This window comes from Callithrix jacchus, chromosome 10 (genome assembly GCF_049354715.1).
Source record: "Callithrix jacchus isolate 240 chromosome 10, calJac240_pri, whole genome shotgun sequence".
NCBI lineage: Eukaryota > Metazoa > Chordata > Mammalia > Primates > Cebidae > Callithrix > Callithrix jacchus.
In genome coordinates this window covers 13,252,494-13,270,728 of record NC_133511.1, presented here as the reverse complement: position 1 = coordinate 13,270,728, position 18,235 = coordinate 13,252,494, and the positions used below count along the sequence as shown (strand labels likewise).

The 18,235-nt window shown below is 44.4% G+C and overlaps 1 long non-coding RNA gene across 1 annotated transcript in view; it reads left to right on the top strand.

Annotated features, from left to right (window-relative positions):
• Positions 1 to 2,651: 2,651 nt before the first annotated feature.
• LOC144578041 (uncharacterized) overlaps positions 2,652 to 18,235 on the top strand; it is a 113,331-nt gene continuing 97,747 nt past the window's right edge. Inside the window, exon 1 of the long non-coding RNA XR_013523055.1 lies at positions 2,652 to 2,687. This is a non-coding gene — a long non-coding RNA (uncharacterized LOC144578041). The remainder of the gene's footprint in view (positions 2,688 to 18,235) is intronic.

The window sequence follows — 18,235 nt, the reverse complement described above, 5'->3', positions numbered from 1 at the left end:
GGCAACGGCAACTGCTCTTTCTCTGGAGGAAGAGTGAACTGCTGGGTGCTAACTCGTGAGCCTTCCTCGACACACAGAGGGAATCTGAGGACAGCTTTGGAGATAGTTATTGCTGGTTTTCTCTCTAACCCTATTTCTGGCTTTCCCAGTGATCTCACATGTGAATACTGTTTTCCCAAGAGTTTGAACTCGGCCTCGGCCTCTCTCCATTTGATCTCCTCCTCCTCTAAATTCTCGGATGGCCTCTCTTCATCCTCATCCCTGCCCTGTCCTGATCCTGTTCTCCCATAAGAGACTGTCATTCAAGACTAGTTCTTCCCTTGGCATTAGGGGACATGACTTGCCTTCAGAAACTAAAGTATCCCTTCCTAAGATACTGTAGTTCACAGAGGAGAGAGAGTGCTCTCACCTTCTGGATTTCAAAGTCCAGAGGTCTTAACAATAAGCCAGATCACATTTCACCAGATCCTCCCTCCGCACGTTGTACCTGCTCTGCCCTGGGTCTCCCCCACTGAACATACCCATCCAGATGGATGCCCCTCTTGAATTTCCTTGGTTAGAATTTTGCTGATATCAAATCTTTCTTTGCTAATGCTGATAAAAGCAGCACATAATCATTGCAGTCCATTTGCAATTGCTCTGTAGATAATACATTTTCAAATGCCTTTTCCCCCAGTTACGTTAATAACTTCTAGGTAGGAAGAGAAAGGGCTGTTATTCCTTTTACAGACGAGTGAACTGAAACTCATAGACTTACAGGGCATACAGGGGGCTTAGATAAAGGTCTGATTGCTTCAAGGAGAAGTTAGGCTGATTCCACCTTTTAAAAACTTTGGTTTGTATTTCAGTTCCTTGCCTTATTTCTGTAGTCTCAGCCAACTTACATAGCTGTTCTCGAAGGGCCCCCTTTTAAAGGATCCCATGTTTCATGATTTACAAAACAAAGGCCTCAAATTCTTAGGCGCTCCTATCATTAAAAAGAGGCCTCTATGTCCCCTCGGTTTGAATTTGTATGGGGTTGTTAACTGCTTTGGGCAATGGGATACAGAGGAAGTGAAGACGTGAGAGCAGGTCATGGAGGACATACCACTTCTGCCTGCCTCTCTTGGATCTTTTACTCTCTGGGGGCTTCCTTGGGGGATGCTCCCTCTTGGAACCCAGCTAACATGCTCTTGGGAGTGCAAGCCGGGTGGAGAAACCACACGTAGGCACCAGGGCAACAGTCCTTCAAGTCATCCCAGCCCAGGTCCCGGACACGAGACTGAAGAAGCCTCCAGATGATTCAACCCCCAGCTGTTCACATTACCCCCAGCTGTTTGAATTTTTTGTGCCGGGCATTATAGAGAATAGATAAGCTTCTCATCTTGTCCCCCGTCCAAATTTTTGGTCCATAGAAGCTGTGAGCGTAATAAAATCATGCCACTTAGTTTGGAGTGGTTTGTTACACAGCAGCAGGTAACCGGAACATCACACTGGACTAAGAGGTTATGTGAAATCACTTTCTCAGACTCCCAATATGTAATTTCTCATCACTCATAACAAGGTGTAGTCTTCCGGGATGCAGGCAGATTGGTCCATGGGATCGATTGCTAGGCCTGCATGGGAGAGCCAGGTCACTTTACCTTTTCCTCCTGTCAATCATTTGGCCTAAAGAAGAAGTAGATTGTGCCATTAATCACTCTTTACTCTCCTTCCTCCCTCCTACTGTTTGAAGGGGGCTGCTCACAGGACTCAGGGCTCAGCCCTGACCCCTGTGGGGAGAGAATTGGCCCCCGGGGCCTAATCAATACTTGCCTCTGAGGCAGCTCTTAGGGGCTTTTAGCTCCTGTTCATTTAAAAAATGATAGTTATTTTTATCGACCCAGGAGAAGATAATTGCAAATGACAAATGTCCACTCTGACATCCAGCCCTCTCTGGGGCTCTGGCAGGTCTTCTATGCCTCCTGTGTGTATGTGTTATGTCTGGGTGTGGGGAGGCACTGATACCTATCAGTCTGGGAATAAATGGTGGTGGCGGGGGTGCTGGGAAATGCCAAAAAGTGCGTGTGTGTGTGTGTGTGTGTGTGTACGTGTGCATGTATCAATGTTTGAGAGAGAGTTTGGGGAGGACTCTGACCTATTACATCATTCCATGTCTATGCCCTGCATGGGCATCAGACAAAACTGTGAAGTATGGATAAGGTCAGGGCTGCTTCCGGCCGCATCTTTAAATTTGTTTTTCCCGGTGGGGCCTCGGGACTCCGGAGTAACGTCTTTCCCAGTGCCTTTCTTTACCTCTTCCAGGAGCGGAGTGAGGTGAAGACGAATGGTCAGTGCCAACAAGGATCACCAGGGAATGAGGAGGAGGAAAAACACTGACTTAATTGGGGCGAGAGTAGAAACTGAGCGACCCATTAGCTTATGGATGCATAATACATTTTCCAAAAAAACTGTTTTTTGTATAAATGGTAGCTGATACGGTTTGGCTCTGTGTCCCCACCTATCACCTTGAATTGTAATAATCCCCACCTGTCAAGGGTGGGAGCAGGTGGAGGTAGTTGCATCAAGGGGGCGGTTCCCCCATGCTGTTCTCGTGATAGTGAGTGAGTCTCACGAGATCTGATGGTTTTATAAGTGTCTGGCATTTCCTCTGCTTGTCCTCATTTGCTCTCCTGCTGTCCTGTGAAGAGGTGCCTTCCACTGTGACTGTAAGTTTCCCGAGGCCTTCCCCGGCCATACAGCACTGTCTCAATTAAACCTCTTTTCTTCTTAAATTACCCAATCTCGGGTAGTTCTTCATAGCGGTGCGAGAATGAACTAACGCAGCACCATATCACAATGCTGATCTAATCCCTCGCCCCTCTTTTTGCTTTTTCATTTTATGGTATATTTGATACAATGCTCTATGTTGGTAATAGAGAGGTCCCTTTAAACATTTTTATTATTATATTTGAGATGGAGTCTGGCTCTCGTTGCCCAGGCTGGAGTGCAATGGGGTGATCTCAGCTCACTTCAACCTCTGCCTCCCAGGTCTAAGTGATTCTTCTGCCTCAGCCTCCAGAGTAGCTAGGATTACAGGCGCATGCCACCGTGCCTGGCTGATTCTTGTATTTCTAGTAGAGATGGGTTTTTGCCATATTGGCCAGGCTGGTTTTGAATTCTTGACCTCAGGTGATTCACCTACCTCAGCCTCCCAAAGTGCTGGGATTACAGGTGTGAGCCACCGTACCTGGCTGCTGAGAGGTCCCTTATTTTTTAATGGGCATATACAAAATTTCATTTTATGGATATACCGCCATATATTTAATCAGCTTTGTATTGATGGAGATTTAGACAAGTGTTTCTCAAACTTTAAAGTGCAGAAGTGTCACCTGATGATCCTGTTGAAATGTAGAGATTATGCAGCCATAAAAAAGAATGAGTTCATGTCTTTTGCAGAGACATGGATGAAGCGGGAAACCATCATTCTTAGCAAACTAACACGGGAACAGAAAACCAAACACTGCATGTTCTCACTCATAAATGGGAGTTGAGCAATGAGAATACATGGACACAGAGAGGGGTATATCATACACTGGGGCCAGTTGGAGGGTGCAGGGCAAGGGGAGAGAGAGCATTAGGTCAGATACCTAATGCATGTGGGGCTTAAAACCTAGGTGACTGGTTGATGGGTGCAGCAAACCACCATGGCACATGTGTACCTATGTAACAAACCTGTACGTTCTGCACATGTATCCTAGAACTTAAGAAAAGAAAGTGTAGAGGCTGATTCTGTAGGGTAGGACCCAAGAGTCTGCATTTTTGACCAGCTCTCGTGTGATGCTGGCACTTCTGGTTTCTTGACCACCCTTTGAGAAGAGAGGATTTAGACTGTTTCCAACATTTTTTTCATTAAACAATGCTGCAATAAATATTTTTTGTAGTAGCCTTTCACAATGTACAAGTCTATCCTGAAGGATAAATTTATAGAAACAGAATTTCTGGGCCAAAGGTATATATTCTGGTAAATTAGAGAAACACTGCAAATCGCCCTCATAGAATGCCTACTCTGTCAACCCTAAAATGTGAGTGCCTGTTGCTCCACACCCTTGCCAGTAATGGGTATTAACTAAGGAATGTGGTCCATTTCTCATTGATATTTTTAGTTTTTGTTTTATGAAGTTAGACGTTACCTTATTACAGAACAGGTGTGGTAGACCTGCACCGGGAATGTACCCTTTATTTAAGGCACTTTTTTTCTTTGGTTTAACAGTTTCTGTCCTGCGTTTCAACTTCACACCTGCTTTTACATCATGTGTTTTTGACCCTGCTTTTCCTTTATGTTCCTGTGTATTTCCTTTGCATATTTTTTCAACTTAAAGTTAATCAATTAGTTCACTTACATACGCATGCTTAAAGTCATATAGTACATACAATCACATGCGAACTTAAAAATGCAGGTTCCCCCACTCTCAATATTTCCCAAAATCTTTTTGTTTACACTCTTTTCTTGCATTTTCAACATTACTGTTTTCTTCCCACCATTAGAGGTAATGTTCCGAGTCCCAGTTTCCCAAAACACATCGTCTTTACTTCCTTTGAAAGTTGACATACCACAGTTTTTGTATCCATGTATGCGTAATAATGTCACTGCAAAACTCATCCCGAACCACTGATATCCCTTCTTTACCATTCCCCTGTTTGTCTTGCAGGTATCTATTCATAAGCTCCCCTGTGTAGCTACTGACCCTGTGGTTTTCTTCCCTTTCACTTAGTTTTTGTTTTTATTAGTAACACACGGGTATAAATATAAATGTACTGTCACAAACGTCAAACATCCTAAGAGACTTATATTTTAAAATATTGAAAAAAGAAATTCCCCAGTCCTCTCCAGCCTCAGTTTCAGACAAAGCAACCACTTTGAATTTCTTTAGCTTTTTTGGCATTTTCTCTTAATTTCTAAATAACACACTCACATTGCTTTTTCTTAGTGTTTTAAAGCATTGCATATTATTTATAGCATTTCTGTAATAAAAAATGTGAACTTGGCTCTTTCAATCTGCTCCTCCCCATTTCCTCTCTCAATTCTAATACAGCTACATCACATTATGTTGGATTAAAGAATTGTTCATTGTTTATATCGTTATGATTATATGAATATTGTTTGTAGTTGAGCCATGAGCTGAATCGTGGCTACATTTCTTTCGAGGTATAATATTCTGCTTCATGTACAGACTTTGAGCCAAGCTTTATTTTTTTTTTCCTTCAGACACACGTATGTCCTGCTTGGAATGACCTTGGTGCCTCTCTGACTTGAGCCTTTCTGGAATTCTGTGCAGTAAACAGCTTGCTTCTCACCTTCCCCCGTCTACTGCCTTCCTGCAGGCCATTAGACCTAGCGCTTTTCAGTCTGCAGAACTTATTTATGCTTTTTCTATTTTCTTCCCAAATTCAAAAATTTTGTTTACATCTCTTGCATGCTTTGATCTCATCTCTCGTTCTCTCTGTTGAGTTTTATGCCCTTTTTCGTCCTTTTGCTCTCACCTTTTTAGTCACGTCTGGGAGGAAACAGAGGTAAATATGTTCAAGCCATGTTTAGCTGGAACTGGTCTATGCCTTCATTTCCACCCTTTCTGAATCACTTTGTTTTAGGTGTGTCAGAGCGATCTTTGCAGATGGCAAGCCTGATCTTATCTCTCTCTGTCTTCAAATCCTCAAGGCTCCTGATTGTGTATTTTTTTTTTAGAATGAAAGCTCAAAGTTTTGACATGGCTTACAATGCACCTATATGATGTGTCTCCTTTTCTCTCTCAAGACACTAGTCCCTTCACTTACTCATCAGCCAGGCTGGATTTCGAACATGCTATTCCATCCGCCTGGACCACTCTTCCTTCAAGTGCCCTGGCCCTGGTTAATTTCTTCAGTATTCAGTGCTTGTCTCTAATCTCCTTCTTCCAAGACACTTACCCTGCCTCTACATCAAGTCAGGTTCCCTGTTACATGCTCCAGTAGCCCTCTATACATACATTGAAATCCAAGTAGTTACTGGATGCCTGCGTCCTTCACTGATGTGTAAGCTCTTAGCTTTGGTGGTGAGTTTTGCTGGAGGTAGGGGATGTAGAGGTGGGTTCTATGAGGCGAGGGAACCTGTCAGTCTTCAGTGTTGTGTCCATATGGTGTTTTATGTAACACAGTGCTTCCATAAAAAGGCTGCCCAAAGTATAGCTGTTGAGCAAGTGGAAGAATGAATGAATGAGCAAATGTGTATGCACTTGGACTCAAAAATCATTACAGCAGGGGGAAACCTAGAGACTGTGTGGCTTGATACCTACTTTTTTTATTAAAAAAAAAAAAAAAACAATTGACAACCTTGAGGTTCAGAGATATAAGGGAATGGTCCCCCAAACATGTATGGTGCACATTTTTTCATACATACTGGTAATAAAAAGCCTATGGGGTACTTTCATCACTCTCATTTTATAGAAGAAGAAATTGAGGTTCAGAGGACTAAAGTAGCTCTCCTAACATCACACATCTAGTACGTGTCAGAGCTGGGATTAGCACTAAGGTCTACCTGTGTCTTTGCTTCATGATACTTTGAATGATAACATTCAGATCACATTTGAATGGGACCTGCCGAGGATCAAGGAAGTGAGTACCTGAGTCAGTTTTTGCTGTGATAACAATCTCTAAACCTTGTGGTTTAGAGCAATTAACATATAGTTTTTACGTATCCTCTACGAGTCAGCTGTCTGCTGGGCCTGGCTCTACTTGGTTTTGGGCTGAGAGTCAAGTTCACATTTGCTTTATGTATGTTCTCATTCCGGGACTATCCTCAGGAAATTTTTTAATGGTAGAAAGCAGACTGTCGAGGGGGCTGTCCTAAACATATAGCCCTTCTAGAGGCTTTGGGTCTGTATTCCGTATCTACTCACATTCCATTGGCCAAAGCGGGTAGCACGGTCAGACCCAATATCTGATGTATGGGAGGCACCTCTTTCCAGGGGGTTGGGGTTTAAGAGAATGAACCTTGCTGAACAATAATACAATCAAGTACAGTGAGAGACACAGTGATATCTCTGGGCAATGACAACATTCAAACCTATTTTCCAGGGGTTTGCCAGCTTGGCAGCAATGTATTCTAAGAAGACCCTTCACCATAGCCCAAAGACCGAACACCCAGCATGTGTAAATGTATGCCTGCTGTTCCATGCACTCACAGCATCCTGGTGAGGCAGTACTGGATGCCAGAGCAGGCATCTGTCCTGATTTATTGCAGCCATACCAGTTGTTAAGTATTTTAAGCACTACCCCCTGAATATTTATAAGCTATATATGTGTATATATATATATATGTGTGTGTGTATATATATGTGTGTGTATATGTGTGTATATATGTGTATATATGTGTGTGTATATATATATGTGTGTATATATGTGTATATATGTGTGTGTGTGTATATGTGTATATATGTGTATACATGTGTGTATATGTGTGTATATATGTGTGTATATGTGTGTATATATATGTGTGTATATATGTGTGTGTATATATATGTGTGTATATATGTGTGTATATATATGTGTGTATATATGTGTATATGTGTGTGTATACATGTGTATATACGTGTGTGTATATATGTGTGTATACATATATGTGTATATATGTGTATACATGTGTATATATGTGTGTGTATATATGTGTGTATATATGTGTGTATATATGTGTATATGTGTGTGTATATGTGTATATGTGTGTATATATATGTCTGTGTGTATATGTATATATATGTGTGTATATGTGTGTGTGTATATATATATGTGTGTATATATGTGTATATGTGTGTGTATATATGTGTGTATATATGTGTATATATGTGTGTGTGTATGTGTGTGTATATATGTGTATATGTGTGTGTGTATATATGTGTATATGTGTGTGTATATATGTGTATATATGTGTGTGTGTATATATATGTGTATATATGTGTGTGTATATATGTGTGTGTATATATGTATGTATATATGTGTATATATATGTGTGTATATATAGGCACACAAGCTATATATGTACCCTTTTTCTAACCTGGCATGTCCCTCCCCCAGGACTGGGCAGTTTAATAGCCAGGATCTTCCATATTCACAGAGAGCCCCAAAGATGAAATGCGATAGAGCTCAGTGAGACACAAAAATCTTCTTCTGAGGTTATAGGATAAAAGGGGAAGTTACTTTCTTTATTACTTTAAAAACATTTTAAAGATATCTTTCAGTGCTGGACACTCTGTGGGTCCCTGGGGTGGGAGGGTGGGAAAATAACTTTGCATAGCAGGACCCCAGAGTCCTGGGCCCGTGACTGAAAAGGTGTAATTTTTATCTCATAAAATGCCAGTATCGAGTGGGGCTTTAGTGTCCTTGCAGGCCAGGTTTTTGGATAGAAGGAACATCTCACCCAGTTAGTGGAGTGACAGAGCTAGGACCTGATTGCAAGCTTGCTGGTTTCTGGGTAAGTGCTCTCCATTGTCTTCAGGGAACACAGAAAACCAAATTTGAGGGAGAATCCCTGGGTAGTGAGATGACAGGTGATTGACGGCCTACATGGAGGGTGGTATTATCTGTCCCTGGCCAGGTGTGTATGTGCTGGGCTTCCTTGGGGCACAGAGATGGCCTGGATTCCAAATCCCTTGTCTAGAGGCTGGGCTTATTTCCAGCCCCAGTGTGGGGAGGGGAGCCTAGCAGCCTTTGTAGCTGATTTAATCATGCCAAGGTGTGTGTGGGAGCCCGTGTTCCTTCTCTCTGCTTAATCCAAATCATATTAAAAACAAGATTCTCTTGGGGCCTCTGTTAATAATAAGTGGTTTATGCTGCTGCCTGGAGTGGGATAATTTGTTTGCCTTTCATTCATTCTTGTCCTCCTCCCTCCTCCCCTCATCCCTGTCCCTCCTCTTGCACCTGTGGATGGCAAGAGGGAAAAAACCAGAAAGATAGGATAAGGATTTATTTTCTAAGACTTCATTGCCTGGGTTTCTTTATGTCCCTCTACTTGGTTTCTAAGCCCCCTGATGAGGAAGAGAAATTTACACATGTGGTGAGCAGTTCTTGGTGTTAAGCCCAGTGTGCACAGCTGGTTTTTCCACCTACGGGGAGAAGCTGGGTTCCCCAGTCTGTGGTACAGCTCTGGAGGCTTGGTGGAAAAGAGAGCACTGGAGAAGAAGTCCTTCTCTGCCAGTTTTTGCGGTTTGAACCTAGGCAAGTCAGGTCACCTGTGGGCTTCCGTTTCCTTACCTGCACAACAGGAATATAGATTTGTTATCTATAGGAGGAACTTATTCCTTCTAACGCTTGGAAAAGCAGCACTTTGAAAACTGCTTGGCAGGGAACACATGTGGATGGGGATTATCATTATGATTGCAAGCCCTGCTCTTTTAGAGAATATGGTTGGCTACGTGGGGCAGTAAAGGGACCCCCTCCTTCTTTCCTTATAAGGAAAGAGATAACGAGGGGACCTGGGGACAGGTAGCAGAGGAGTAGGACCCCAGAGGCCCGTGCCAGTGACTGTGGCATCTGCACTTGGGTGCAGGCCCGGAGCCGCCCGTTTGCCAGCCTTTCCAGCCAAAACACATTGGTAAAGCTCTGGCATGGCACCTGCTCTCTCCATGGGGCTCTCGATTAGGCTTTGTCTCTGGGACAGGGATGGGAATCAGACACTACAAGAGCTGGGTCCTGGTGGGTGCTGAGGTCAGGTAAGGCCAGCTCTCCTGAGTAAGTCATGCCAGGAACAGATCTGTCCCCAGCCTCAGACCACCACCTCATGGTGGTCTCTACTTCAGAGCCATCTGCCTCCAAGATGGAATTCAAAACATGTCCTGTTTCATCCCACCCCAACAAATGAGCCCTTCATCTCTGATCCCTTTTTTTTCTCTCCTCTGGACATGACAAGATGATTTTGATATCTGTGGTTGGGTGCTTCAGAGCCCAGGTTTAGGAATGAGAAACTCAACGACTCCAGAATAGAAACACCAAATTCAAGTGGGTTAAACTCCAGCCCTGACATTTCATTAGAATCTTTTCCAGCTCCCACACTTGAAGAGTACCTGTTATTTCTTTTCTTTTACTCACAATACATTGTAAGCCAGGAGCATTTTCCTGAGCTCCCGAACCTCTCATCAGAAGTCAATCACTTTGGAAGCATGATAAATACTTCTGAAAGCCTGCTGAGGATTGTGGCAGATCGTGGCTCAGGAAGTGATGAGCTTCCTGAGAGACAATGAGGAGACAGATGACAGTGAGGGCAGGTGGCACACACACAAGCTCCTGATTTTTAATCTGTCCTCCATGTCCTCATATTCCTGGACAGGTCATTACCTCTCCAACTGCGTGTAGGCATCTAATGAACCTCTGGACCGTTTGTTTTTGAAAATAGCAAGAAGAGAGGGCAATGGAGCTGTTGGAGATGGCCTGGGAGCTCTGCCTGCCTTGCTGGGCCATGCTGGGAGCTGCTGGGAGCAGAGCAGTGGAGGGAGAGCGAGCCAGTGTGGCCAGAGAGATAGTCACACTCCCAGTCTCACACATCAATGGACAATGCAGTGTCGGGAAGTGCGATGAAGGAGGGTGTGAAGCTGCGGCCTGGACCAGCTGGGGAGGTCATGACAGAGACCATGAGGACAGGAACATGTGAGGCACAGTCAGTCTGGGTGGGTGGCTTCAGCAGAGGAACTGGGTGCTCATGCCTTGAGGCAGGGGGAGCTGGGAGTCTCTGAGGAATGGAACAGTGTTTCTCACATCCAACCTCCTCTTTCTCCGCCTCTGCCATCATCTTGCTTCTGGCCTCTGATGCAGTCTCTTGACCCCTTTCCTCAGTTCCTTCTTACCCATATTACAGGTTGCTGCCAGGTTAATTGGCATAAAAAGAGCTCTGACGGTACCACTCATCCAGATGCAGCTGTGTTTCCCAACAGCCCCCTGAAAGAAGGCCTTGTGTGCTGTGACCCTGTTGTTCCCATGTTTCCCACCATTTTCCTTGATTTTAGCCACACCAGGCACTCACCCTCCTGCAAACGTGCCCTGAGTTTTGCCACTTTGGCACCTATGCCCTTGTCTGAAATCACCCTGCTTTGCCTTAGCCTCCTTTGGTATAAGCCCTGAAGCCCTTGAGTCTGGAGCTCAGAAGAATGAGCTGGGCTAGGGGCATACATTTGGAGACAGCATAGAGATGGGACGTCAAGCTGGGGGAATGAAGGAGATGCCCATGCGATTCAGTCTGTGTTGATTAGAGATGAAGACCAAGGATAGAGTCCTGGATTCTCCAGCTAGGACTTGATCTTTCAGCAGCCTTCCCTGTGCAGGGCTCTCTAACCTTCCATCCAGAATTCAAAGTCCAAGGAGAGAACCCTGAGTTTCTCCGGGCAGGACCACCCTACCACCTTCTGGGGTTGTCTTAATGCATAAGCTGGTGACTCCAAGCTAGAGTGAAGCTCTACTTTGGGTAACGGTGAGGGAAACCAACCTCTTCCTCAGCCAACAGAATTTTGTGTTACATATTCTAAAAGTCAATAACTCAAGTAACAAATATTTATAATGTTTTATTCTCCCAGTGTCAAACTCCCTCTTTGTTCTTCTGAACAAATACTGGGACCCTCTTTCTCTTCAAATTCCTCTGTCTCTTATCTATTTATGAATTTCCTTTCAGTTGTATTCTTTACTTTGTATCTACGACTTCCCTGTGTTTTAAACATGTAGAAATGAGTCTCTTTCCAAAGATATGTTTTGCCTTGTTTACTGTCGTGCCAGGTGTACCAAATGTATATTAGCCATCTTTTGGAGATTGTTTACCTGGAGCCCAAGGCCTGACTCCCCTGTTGAGCCCAAAGCAATAACTGGAAAAGTACATATGTGGGGAGTCTTAAGTTGTCCCCACAGGCAAAAGGGAATGCGATTGATGTAAGAACTAAGGCTTAGATCCTGGTTTCAAGCTGGCAGTCAGTCCCACTCATTTCTTTCTGCATGTGAATCTTCAGTAAATGATAAAACAACAACAAACAAATAGACTAAGGCATTTCAAAACTCTAAATCTTCTTCCATGACAGTTAATTAGGGCAGCATTTAGGGTTCCCCTGCCACCGCGCCCTTTCCCAGGAACTCCCTCGGGACAGTCAGGAGAGCAGTCGCTTCGCCCCTTTATATACAAAAACCTCGTATTTGGGTAAAATGTGTTTTGGGAAGTTATGTTCTAGATATTCCAGGAATATTCTCTATTCCTCTGACAAGACTGCAGTCTTCATCAGAGAATGGGCTGTCAAGAGGTGCTGTGGCTTTTAGAGCTTAATGAGTACATTTAAATGTTGGATGCAAATTAGGCATAATATTAATGCTAGCTTCAAAGAGCAAAGAAGATAGTTAAACAGCTGTGAGGCTTTCCTCTGACTAGACAAGCCTAGGAGTTGCATTGCCAACACAGAGAGATAATGTGGTAGCTTTCTGATGGCTTCTGCCAAGACTCATGAAAGTAAAAACATAACGATGTAAGGAGAAAGTAGCTGTTCTTCATGTGGATCTGGGTAAACAACTGGAAGTTCTATCCAAGAACTCACCTGCTCTCTCCAGTTCTCTGCCTTCCTCGGGCTGGTGAGACAGTGTGTGGTGGTCACAGGGTAAATTCTCTATGGGCATGTCAGGGAGGGCATACTCCAGCTCCCACCTGCCTGCAATAATCCCACTCATCAGACAGCACTCCAGAGGTGCCAAATTCTATTAGCCACAGACAGCAATATTTCCATATCTGCCCCTCTAATCACCTCCCTCCTGCAAGTAGATTAATTAAAATGCACATGCAAATACATTAGTTACAAACCCAGTGTCCCTCTTCACATGCAGATGCAATCAATAGATACCAAGATGATTTGCATAATGGAAAAAGCAAAAGGAGTCCTTCATAATGCAGCTTTTGGGGTGAAACTTGAAAACCTCGTGTGCATCCTATGTAATCTCAGCCTGTCTAGGAGTCTGGCGCAGCATGTGTTCTCTTATGTGTCTAGGTAAACAATTGCTCTACGATCTGAGACATTTCTCCCAGGAAGTCCTCCTTGTTCCACTGTCTGCTCCCTTACTGGCCCCTCAGTGCATAGCCTCAGGTCAAAGCTGGGCCACTGTCTTGCATTTGTCCACACGTTTCATTCAGAGTGCTTTCCTTGTAAGCGGGAGGCCAGAAAAATGCCACCGTTCTCCCAAGCCCTGGGAACTTCATCCGGAGGCCATGTAACCACACCCTCTCATTGTTCAGTTGAGGACACTGAGACCCTCAGTGGAGAGATGAATTGTGTAAGGCTACGCCGAACAAGTGGTGCAGCTGGACCTAGAATGAAGCCAGCCCTGTGGGAGTGCCCAGAGCTGGCTGTGAGGTAGTGATCAGAGACTGCTTTCTTCCCTCAGGCTATCATTATTATACTGTATCACTTAGATTCAAGGTACTGTTGTTAAACAACTCAAAGAACAAACTCAATCGCCATTTATCACGTGCCGGCTGGAGAATTCCACAGCCTGGAGAATCTCTATAGATTCTCTAGATCAAAGATTGCCAGCATTTTTTTTTTGTTTATTTATAAGAACCCTTTTTAGATAAAGAATATTTTGAGTCTTTTCTTAACACAATGCAATTATATAAAAGTATGTATTAAGAAGATAGAAAAGACAGAAAGTACTATGATTCCAGTAGCAGTATGTACATTTCAAACACAGCGTGTACATTGGCTAACATACTTTTTCAGTCCACAGGCAAAGTTTGAAAAGCCCATGGATTTGTGGATTCTTCAATGACTCTACTGTGTCCAGCAGTCTATGTCTTAGAGTGGCTAGGGTAGAGAGAGCTTTGTCTTGGAGTCTAAAGTCTCTGGAATAGACCCTGTTGTTGGGTTCCTTCAGGAGGCAGAGACAAATGGTAACCAGCCGTTAAAATAAAAACTTCAGACAAAATACATTTAACAATTTATTTGAGCATTAAAGGATTCATGAATCAGGCAGCATTCAAAACTGAACGAAGGTCAAATAATTCTGCTTTGGTGTCATGGCAGTGAGCTTTTATAAGCTGAATGCGGAAATAAAGTAAAGACATGAGTTGAATGGTTACAGCAGCATTTGCCTTACTTGGGTATGGTCCAATGGAAGAGCCCTAGTTATATAACCAATCGGTTGGCTGTCTGTGATTGGCTGAAGCTCAATTCAAAATTAGTTGTAAGGAAGGCCTCTAAGTTAAGTTTTAGTTTGCTTGTAAGAAGGTTCTGGGCACAGAAACAACCCCATGCTAATGGCTTCCTGCCTGTTTTGCTTTAACACAGTCAAACCAGTTTTTCTTCCAGTCATTCGAAAACTGTCTGTAGGTGAGTCTTTCAGGAGATGGTAGAAGGGAGGATTTCTAAAACATCAAGTTATGTCTGAGAAGAATGTGAATCTGGGTCCCAGAGCATAAGGCTAGTGGCCAATAATAGTAATAATAGAAATGGTAATCGCTGCTAAGTGCAAAAGAAGAAACTCTGCAAGGGGAGATTAGATATAGAGATAATACATCTCCCTCCAACAAAACCCAGGATCTCATGCATACCAGCCTCTGCACTGAGTCATGTTTTAAGAAACAAATTCTAACAGCCACAAATAATTAAGCAGGAATTCCAATCTTTATTGTCATCTCTCAAAGAACATTAAAATGATTGCAGTTCAGCCTCGCAGTGGATCTCTCAATGTTGCCTTTCCTTCTTTGGTCTCCCACACTCTGCAGCCTACTTCAGAACCTCTCACTTGGCAGTCACTGCACAATGCTCCCTGGCATTTAGCTCTAGTGATTTTGCTGCTGTTTTATTTTCTCCCTTGCATCTCCTGTCTCTGAGATCTTCTTTGCCAGGTGGACAGACTTAAAGCCTTGGCATCACCTTTAGTTTCTCCTCTGCCTGCCAATTATGTGGCTGTCCTGGGGGCTGACTCAATAGGCAAGAACCACCGTACCAGGGTGGCCGAGTAGTTAAAGGCATTAGACTTAAGAGTCAAGGGACATATGTCCATGTGGGTTTGAACCCCACTGCTGGTAGCTTCAGAATTTTCTCTTAACATCTTTTGGCCAGGCACAGTGGCTCATGCCTATAATCCCAGTACTTTGGGAGGCTGAGGTGGGCAGATCACCTGAGGTCAGGAGTTTGAGACCAGCCTGGCCAACATAGTAAAACTTTGTCTCTACTAAAAATACAAAAATTAGCCAGCGTAGTGGCAGGCACCTGTAATCCCAGCTACTTGGGAGGCTGAGGCAGGAGAATTGCTTGAACCCAGGAGGTGGAGGTTGCAGTGAGCTGAAACTGTGCCACTGCACTCCAGCCTGGGCAACAAAAGCAGAACTCTGTCTCTCTGCCTTTTCCCTCTCTCCCTTCATTCTTCCTAATTTGTACCACAAAAAGCCAGACAATGGGGCAGAGATAGAACGCTCCTGATAGACCAGGGGTGAGCAAAAGCTGAGCAAAATTCTTCAGACAGGGTGTGATGAGGTTTAGGAAGGTGGAGAAAGTTGGAAGGAGGCTAGGAATGACACACTTGCGCATTGGTAAGTCCAGTTCCACTGCATACATTTTGTGATTTAATAATCATAGTAACCCTTTGAGGCAGTTCATTTAACTTCACGTTTCAAATGAGGAGAGGAGGTTAACTAGGTCAGTAAGAAGGTAAGATGACAAAGCACAAAGGTGCTGCGTTAGCACTCAGAGGATTTCCCAGCTTTTCTCCTGAAGTTTTGGTAGCATTTTGATCCCAAGAGTCCTGTTCCCAACAATTCTGTGGCTCCCGGGTGTGGTCTTGGGTGTTTAATGAGTATTTCTTGACCATTTCCTCAGTCCAAAGCAATTTTTATTCCAGGCTTTCAGTCTGCCTAGAACACTATGGATTCAGGCTATGGTATGGTTGCTTTGGAGAGAAAATATCATTTTTCTTTAGGTGTTCTGTATACATTCTGGCCACAGTAGCCTATTCTTCATTCTCAAATGTGACTTTATTGTGCTGGTCCTTCTGCCTTTGAAAGTGCTTCACAGCGCTGCAAGCTGCCCCCTGCCCATAGCTTTGCCAGGCCAGCACTGGACTGGTAAGGTTGGTCCTGCTGCTGGTTCCACATGGGAAGAATGAGAAGTGAATTCCTGTTCTGGGTTAAATTGTGTCTCCTCACAGTTCATGTGTTGAAATCCTAACCCTTGGTGCCGTAGAATGTGACAGTATTTAGTTGGACATGTGGTCTTTAAAGAGGTCGTTAGGTTAAAATGAGGTCTCTAGTGTGGGCACTAATCAAAGACAGCTGGTGGTCTTGTAAGCAGAGGAGATCAGGACACAGACACACACGGAAGGGTGACCATGTGAGGACACAGTGAGAAATCAGTCATCTGCAACCCAAGGAGAAGGCCTCAGGAGAACCCTGCTCTGCTGGGACTCTGACCTTGCCCTTCTAGCCTTCTCAACTGTGGGAAAATAACTTTCTGTTGTTGATGCCACTCAGTCTGTGGCATTTCATTATGGCACCCTTGCAAACCAATACAGTGTTCTTCTTTAGATTTGTCAGAGGCCCCTATTCTAGAATCAGTTCCGTGGAGCTATAACATAGCCAAGAAGATCCCCAGGCCCTGTCTATGTGCCCCTCAGAGAGGCTGCTGAGCAGCCCCCCCCCCCCAAGTCTAGGGAACTTTCTGGAGATTATTCTCCTCTAGACTACAGCAGTACATCTGAGGAAGTGAAGCTGAGAGGCAGCTGCCAAGTCTGTGAAGGATGTTTGGAAGGAGTGAGTATAAGGAAGGTCCCATAGACCAACTGAAGTGGAACCCACAGACCCCAGCCTCAGCATCCCCTTGGTGTGTTACAAATGCAAGATCTCGGGTCCTACCCCAGAGAGACTGAGTCAGAATCTTAATTTTAACAAGATCTTCAGGTGATCAGGATGCACATTAAAATTTGAGAAACACTGACTTTGATCCATGGGCTCTTGCATCTGATAATAGCTCACGTTGTAACTGACCTGTGTACCTCCTGCAAACCCTCTGCATGGCCGGAGAGTCCAACTGTTTTGCTCCAGGATGGCCCGGGCCAGAGGAGCTAAGGCAGTGGTGCTTAACCTTGGATACACATTGAGATCACCTGGGGGAACGTAAGACTCCGCCCCACTGCCCCCAATGTGGAGGTTGCAATCAAGACCAAATAACTCGGAAACTCTGCAGGATAGGGGTGGGGGAAACCTAGCCTTATATGTAACCCAGGCTGGAGTGCAGTGGCACAATCTTGGCTCACTGCAACCTCTGCCTCCCAAGTTTAGGCAATTCTCCTGACTCAGCCTCCTGAGTAGCTGGGATTACAGGTCTGCGCCACCACACCCAGCTAATTTTTGTATTTGTATAGCGATGGGGTTTCACCATGTTGGTCAAGCTGGTCTCAAAATCCTGTGATCTGCCTGTCTTGCCCTCCCAAAGGGCTGGGATTGCAGGCGTGAGCCACCACGCCCAGCCATCAGTATATTTTCTAATGGTTCTCAAATGATTTCAATTCGTGGACACATTTGAGAACGTATTAGTTATCTATTGCCTCATACAAACAGCCCCCAAATTTAGCGGCTTACAACAGTAGCTATGTATCTAGCTCATGATCCTATAGGATAGTACTTGGGGCTGGGATCTGCTAGGTGGTTCCTCTGGTTGCTGCTGAGAGAGTGGAAGGGAGGGAAAGAGAGAACAAGTGTGGGGAAAAGCAGGATTTCTTGAGATCTAGGCTCAGAACTGATACGGTGCTGCTTTCTCCATTATCTACTGGCTACAGCAAGTCATAAGACCAGCCCAGAGTCAAAGGGTGCAGAGAGATTTCCCCTTTTAACAGGAATTTCTTGCGTCACCTTACAAAAGGCATGGGTACAGGTGAGAGTGGAGACCTGTGGCCATTTTTGCAGTTTAGCACATTGGAAGGACGACAACAATCCCTCCTTGACCAAACTTGAGTCAGGCTTCCTGAGCCCGCTTTTTGTCTAGGCTTCATCCTTAGCCCCCAATTTTGGCCTGTTGATGCCAGTTTTAGCAAGAATCCTGTTAAGCCAGCTTACTGAGAATCCCTGCCTCCTTATGGCCAATCAAGTTTCTCCTCCCCTCTACCCTTGATACATGACAAAGTTTCTTAGTGATTCTCCATGCTCTCTCTCACCCAGCCTATTGGCTAGAAATCTTCAGCGGTTCCTGTTGTATTTGGAGTTGATTCAACTTCTCTCTCCTGTTGCAGTATTCTTGACCCT